A 6,583-nucleotide genomic window follows, 5' to 3' on the forward strand; every position below is an offset into this window, starting at 1 on the left:
AATGTATGGCGGACACCCCAGTCATTTAAGAATGCAGTTAATTCTTGTGAAACATACAAAGGACTGTTATCAGTACTTTGTTTATAAGTGGCTAGTACTCCTGCAAGCAGTCTCTTCCATTTGAGTTCCCATAGCATATATTGTGAGTCTGTGAGAATTATACTAGCAAGATTTTTACAGTCATTTGGTGTAAGTGTATGTCCTTCCAGGGTACTTTTCAGCAGCTGCTTAAAATATGGGGAGCAGATACCACTGTCCTTTGTTGCTTTCCGCAGCTCTTTAATCTCATGGTGTGGGATAGCTTGCCATGTTCTAGGACCACCAGCTTGCTGGCTGAATAGTACAGGCATAGTTAAAGGATTTAGATTTTCCTCTTTGCAAATCTGGCGTCTGACTTCATGCCAGTCTGTTAATTGAAAATTATTAAAACATTTTTGGGAGTTTTCTACTTTTGGGATTAATGCGGGCGAATTTTCAGGGTTTAGTGTCTCATTTTGGGTTGAGAAATCTGTCCCAAACACTGGGGGGACTCCGGAGCTGTTTGGGAACAGACTTAGTTCTTTTTCGGAATTGTTTTGTGTTGGGATTAAGGGATTGGCATTTGCAGGGGCAAAATAGTTCTCAGTCTGTCCTGTATTTATTAAAGCAGGTGTCATATTCCACCCTCCCCCTCCTCGTTGCACGGTTTGTGTGCCTGGCTGTGGCTGTGCGGACAATTGGTGATACAAAGTAGTCCCATTCGGTGCCAGGAGCGCGGAGGGTGATAGCGCGGCTGGGTGTTCGAGGGGATGCGGCCATGATTCGGTGCTGCTTGGGTTGGCTCCGGGATGCGGCGGCGGAGGCAGGGAGGCAGGCGGCGGAAGGACAGGGCAAGGCGATGCGGAATACGGCTGCTGTGGTGCTGTGTATAAATTCGGCGGCGATGGAGGCAGCGCAGGGAGTGCGGGTGGCTGTATCAAAGGTGAGGTGAAAGCCGTGGGGGGTGGCGGCGGGGCTGCGGGAAGATAACTGCTGTGTACGGCTAGTCCCGGGAGCAGTGCTGGGGTTGGAGGGGTGTGAGCCAAGTGATAGCGCTGGTCCGGGGGTTGCAGCAATTGCGCATGCGTGGGTTGCGTCATCAGGTCAACGTGGCGGGTTGTGATGGCGGCTGTCTGTGTGGCGGGCGGTTCGGGGAGAGCGGGAGGTGGCAGGGCTGCTAAACCAGGGGCTGGGGCTGCGGCCGAGGAAGGGGGCGACGGGACGGTCATGGATGCCGGTGGCGGTGGGACCGCGCTATTCAGCAGCTGAGAAGCGGGAGGCTGTGGTAGAGACGGCAGGGCCCGGCCTGGGGTCACGGAGGCGGGCGGCGGCGGCAGGGCTGCCCCGTCGGCAGGAGATGATCCCGGGGCGGCGGGAGGCAGGAGGGCCGGCGTGGAGGCGGCGGGAGTATGTTGCGGTGGGGCCATGGCGAACGGTGGGCCAGTTGGCGGCTGGACCGCCGCGTGCTGCCGCTGGGAGCTTGTAGGCTGGGCTGGTGTGGCTGCTGGTGCGGCGGGCAGGAGCGGCGCTGCCGGAGCAGCGGTGCCGGGAGACGGGGCTGGAGCAGCGGCAGGCACGGAACAGGCTGCAGCCATCCGTGCGGACGCTGCGGTGCCGGCACCAGGTGGCTCGTGGGGCTGGGGCGCTCCGTGTCCCAGCGCAAGCGATGGTGTGCCGGGATCGGGGAATTGCGCAGGAACGCCGGCAGGGACAGGAGTAGACATAGGCATCTGTGTTGCCGCGGGGCCGGGGGACAGCTCGGGGCGTGCTGTGTGCGCTTGAACGGCAGGGCAAGGGAGCAGGGTTCCCGCAGCAATGTGCACAGGCGGCGCCGGGGACGCCAGCGCGGCCGTGACAGGCGCTGTCGGCACCGGTGGTTCGGGAGCGGCAGGAGACTGTGTCGGTGGCGGGTGAGGGGGACCTGGGGGGCTGGAAGAAGGGTCGCCGCCTGGCTTTGCGGGGGCCGGCTATAATGGCAGCCACGGCCATAACAGGCGCGGCTGGGGGAGCGGTAGCACCCGTAGGTAGCAGGGGGGCAGCCGCCGGCCCAGCAGGGCTATCGGCGGGGGGTGGGGCCACCATGATGCCAGCAGCGGGGGGCGGGGTAACAATGACGGCAGCAGTGGGTGGTGGAGCCGCGATGACGGAAACGGGGGGGGGCACGTGGGGGCAGGGGCAAGGGGCGGGGCCGCGATGACGCTGGCGGACGGGGTGGGAGAAGCGAGGGGCGGGGCCACGAAGATGCTGGAACCGAGGGCGGGAACCGCGGGAGCCGGGACAGCAGGGACAAACGGGATGGCGGGGGCAGGGATGGCGGGAGCGGTGGGAGGGGCCGTAGGGTCCGGTGGGGTGGCTGGGGCCGGGGTAACAGGTGCCGGGACCGCGAGGGCGGGGGGCGGGGCGGCACGAGTCAGCCGGACCTCGGGTACTGGAGCCGCGAGGTCCGGCGGAGAGGCGAGGGCCGTGCCCCCTTGCAGGCTCGCGGCGGCAAGGGGCGGGCTCGCAGCAGGAGCGGGACTCGGCGGGGTGACTGCTGCGGGCGGTGCCTTCGCAGCAAACAGCTCCACCAGCGCTCTGCAAGCCGGGACCAGCTCCGCAGCAGCCATATCCCGGCGGGAGATATTAAAGAGCTTAACCCCAACTGTGTCCCGGAAGTTTCTTGTAAAGACGGCTGAACGGTCAGCATTTGGGAAATTAATCAGAGTCCATTCTAAGAGGTTTTTTAGCTCCTGTTTAGGTAATTGACTTGGACCGGAGCTTAGTAAATGCTTAAGTTGCTTATAGAGATTTCTGTCATGGGCAGAGTGAGTTTGTCCCATTATTAGACCAGTATGATACCCACCTAGATGTCGCAGGGGCAGGGTCCTTAGTCAGAGGTCCGTCGTGGGGGGCTGGCCAGGCACTCCACTCGGCGCTCAGGACGCTGCTTTTGGGTCCGTCCTTAGAGCTCCGGTTTTAGGCGTCGCTTGGCAACAGCTTTCTGTGCTCAGGACCTCGCAGGTGGGTCTGTGTTGGAGAATAGAATTATTGGGATCAATAAAAGAACTGTGCAAGCTATTGAGCTGGAGGTTTTTGGGCCTGTGTGTGTGAGACACTTTCCATGGGAAAGTCTCTGTGTGAAACCAAACAGTTTCAGCCTGAGAAATTTCAGGGAGTAGCGAACTTGCAGGTGCTGTCCGGGACTGTGCCAAGGGAGGCAAGGACAAAATTCTTTTGATCATAACAAGACTGTGGAAAACTGCCAATGTAGTCCAATTGTGTAGAAATAGAAATGTGTCCTGATAAGCGTTAAGCCACTTAGGAGCTAACAAGCTGGTATACTATATAAGTGTCTTTAGACTGCTAATAAATTAGAGTGTACTTTTCAACCATATTGGTTGGCCTCTGTTTTTCTCCCCCCGCCCAGGATCCGAGCCCCCCGTCCCGCCGCGGCTTCCGACATCTGGCGCCCGAACTTGGAACACCGAACTTGGGACACCGAACTCGGAACTTGGAACGCGGAGTACGGGACTCGAACATGGAACTCGGTATTTGGACTGGGACTGGTATTTTGTTCCCTTTGATCCGGCAGGAGCCTAATGCGGTGCCGGGGCAGCGCCAGGGGGCGTGGAGGGTCGGCGGGTCGGCCGACCTCCAGCCTGGACCGCCCTAACATCGGGGGTTCGCTGTTTGGCTGCTAAAGGCTTGCCTGGACGCTGCAGGACCCTGATAATTGAGGCGTGCAAAGACGCGGGTCGTATCAGGGTAGTCCGCGGTTTTACGGTTTTGGTACGCAGTTCGCGGTTCGCGGTTTGTCCGCGGTTTCGTTTTCGCGCTGAGGCGCGGGGTTCACGCTGGTCGCGGGTACGGTTCATGCTGGACGCGGGTTCGCGGTTTATCCGCGGGTATAGTTTCACGCAGAGACGCGGGTTTACGCTTTGGATGCGGTTTTGGTAGTTCGTGGTTTGTGTTTCGCGCTGAGTCGCGGGTTTGTGGTTGACGCGGTCATGGAAACTCAGGCAGCCTTTAATGTGTTTTTATGCTTTTTAGAAAAGCAGGGAATTAAGGAGATAAACCTTTATAAGGAACTAGCTAATCCAAGATCGTTTAAAATGAAAGCTACAGAAACAAGAGCTCCCAAATTCACCTGGAGAGCAGTAATTAGCACTCTCGCAGAAGTAAAAGCAGAAAAGACAGTTGCCGCGGTTGCTATAGAGGCTGTAGAGAGCGGCAGCGCGGGTTGTAGCAGCTCCGCGAAAGTAACAGACGTGGGACTTACAGAGCAGCGGCCAGAGACCGCGGCGGAGTTCGGGGTAGCGCGGTCCTTCGGGCTGGCCGTGAGAAAATGATTAAAACCAGGGCAGCGCGCGTTAGCTCATTACGGGAGTTACTAAACTCGGCAGAGCCGGATGTTAACTCTCCGACGACTGGAAGAGTAATGGCCGCGAAAGCGGAAGCACAGACACCAGATCCAGGGGGCGGGGCACAGGCAGGCCAGAGAGACACAGTCTGTCTTGCCGTCCTGCCGAAAGCGGCAGAGCCAAAGCTGGCCGGGGCGACCCGGAAACAGCCCCAAAAGAAAGAGAAGTACCAACAAATAATGCAAAAAGTCATCAAAAGTTTTCTAACTTATCTATACTAAGCATTTTTCAGTCTGTCTTTACAGCAGATGTCCTGTGTTCAAAAGCATTACATCAGCATCGCACAGTTGTTGTTAACCCCTTCACAGTTCCTGCTCTGGGAACGAACGTGGACTACAACACTGCACAATGTCCTGCAACAACAGGGACAAGTCATCGCTACATCACTGACCAGAGAGGTGCCCAGCAAAGTGGTGCCATGCTACAGGACCCCGAAACGAGATGGCACAGTCAGCATCAGCTCCTGAGGAACGTGATGCCACTACCATAACAGCTGGGACTTTGAAACCTGTCCTGAGGAGCCTTGAGAGAGGCTGAGACGTGGCTGAGTGAAGGAGCTGAGGACTTGCCAGATCCACCACTATCCATAGCGGGAGAAATACTGAGACTCTGGGGCGAATCTAACAGCTGCCCTAGGTGGTTGCTAGTGACTGGTAGTGGGTGTCGGGGAACTCTTTCCAAAGACAAAACTAAGAAAAATAATTGCATGAATTTTTGGGTATATTGCAAAAAGTTTTTGAGTATAACACCAAACTCAGAAGTAAAGTGAAAAATTGTGGTTTTTTGAATGTCTTGAAATATGAGTACATTTAAGTTCTGTTAAGTTTACGTGATATTAAGGTTAATTTCTGTTAAGGTTAAGTTCCTTAAGTTTAAAGTTCTGTAGAATTTAAGTGATAAGGTTAAGTTGCATAACGTTTAGGTAGTGTTAAGGTTAATTCGTGTTAAGTTTAAGCAAAGTTAAGTTTAAGTAAAGTTAATTTTAAGTTCTGCTAAGTTAAGTTGTGTAGAATTTAAGTGATGTCAAAGCTGCGCAGCCATTAAGTTTAATATAGCCTTGCAAGTGCTTAATAAGTTGTGTATTATTAATGTTAGACATGTAATAATATAAAGTTAAGTAGCTATTGATCTTCTGCTATTAGCCCACAGCCACAGCTGTGAAGAGTTTAAAGGTTTATGCTATTTAAGTCTTTCTAATCATTTTTCCCATTTCACTAATAGATAAGTGAGTTACATCCATTAACTACATAATTATAGAAGACGGTCTCAACTTAGAGGGATAGTTAAAGTTGTTAAGTTTAAAATTATAACTAGTTTTATTTATGTAGCATTTGATTACTGTAGAACTGGCAATACTGTTAATAACAGTGTGTTCACCTTGCCTCCCGATGCTTGCAGTAGATAATATACAAAGTCACTACATCTGTGACCCCTCCAGTATTGCTTGCACAAAAGAAAAACGGGGAATTTGTTGGAGAATAGAATTATTGGGATCAATAAAAGAACTGTGCAAGCTATTGAGCTGGAGGTTTTTGGACCTGTGTGTGTGAGACACTTTCCATGGGAAAGTCTCTGTGTGAAACCAAACAGTTTCAGCCTGAGAAATTTCAGGGAGTAACGAACTTGCAGGTGCTGTCCGGGACTGTGCCAAGGGAGGCAAGGACAAAATTCTTTTTGATCATAACAAGACTGTGGAAAACTGCCAATGTAGTCCAATTGTGTAGAAATAGAAATGTGTCCTGATAAGCGTTAAGCCACTTAGGAGCTAACAAGCTGGTATACTATATAAGTGTCTTTAGACTGCTAATAAATTAGAGTGTACTTTTCAACCATATTGGTTGGCCTCTGTTTTTCTCCCCCCGCCCGGGATCCGAGCCCCCCGTCCCGCCGTGGCTTCCGACAGGTCTCCACTGAGAGCTCCAGTGCGGGCAGTGCTGAGCAGTACCCGCCTGTGCTCGGGGCGCGCGGCAGGGTCTCTCCTTAGAGCTCCGGTCGGCACTGCTTAGCAGCGTGTCCGTGCTTGAGGGGTGCCACGGCAAACTTCCTCAAAGAGCTCCAGGTAGCCGCTGCGCAGAAGTGGCCGCCTGTGCTCGAGGACTGCCAGGCAATTTCCTCCGAGAGCTCCAGGTGATCGCTACGTAGTAACGGCTCCCCGTGCTCGAGGG

At 54.1% G+C, this 6,583-nt stretch overlaps 1 long non-coding RNA gene across 1 annotated transcript; it reads left to right on the plus strand.

The window, feature by feature from the left end:
• The first annotated feature begins 1,005 nt into the window (after nucleotides 1-1,005).
• On the plus strand, nucleotides 1,006-6,247 carry LOC138102731 (uncharacterized). Its single transcript, XR_011147498.1, has 2 exons — nucleotides 1,006-1,928; nucleotides 2,573-6,247. It is a non-coding gene; the product is annotated as an uncharacterized lncRNA (long non-coding RNA).
• Nucleotides 6,248-6,583: the final 336 nt, after the last annotated feature.

The sequence above is a fragment of the Aphelocoma coerulescens genome, assembly GCF_041296385.1.
Source record: "Aphelocoma coerulescens isolate FSJ_1873_10779 chromosome W unlocalized genomic scaffold, UR_Acoe_1.0 ChrW_unloc_scaf_1, whole genome shotgun sequence".
Taxonomy (NCBI): domain Eukaryota; kingdom Metazoa; phylum Chordata; class Aves; order Passeriformes; family Corvidae; genus Aphelocoma; species Aphelocoma coerulescens.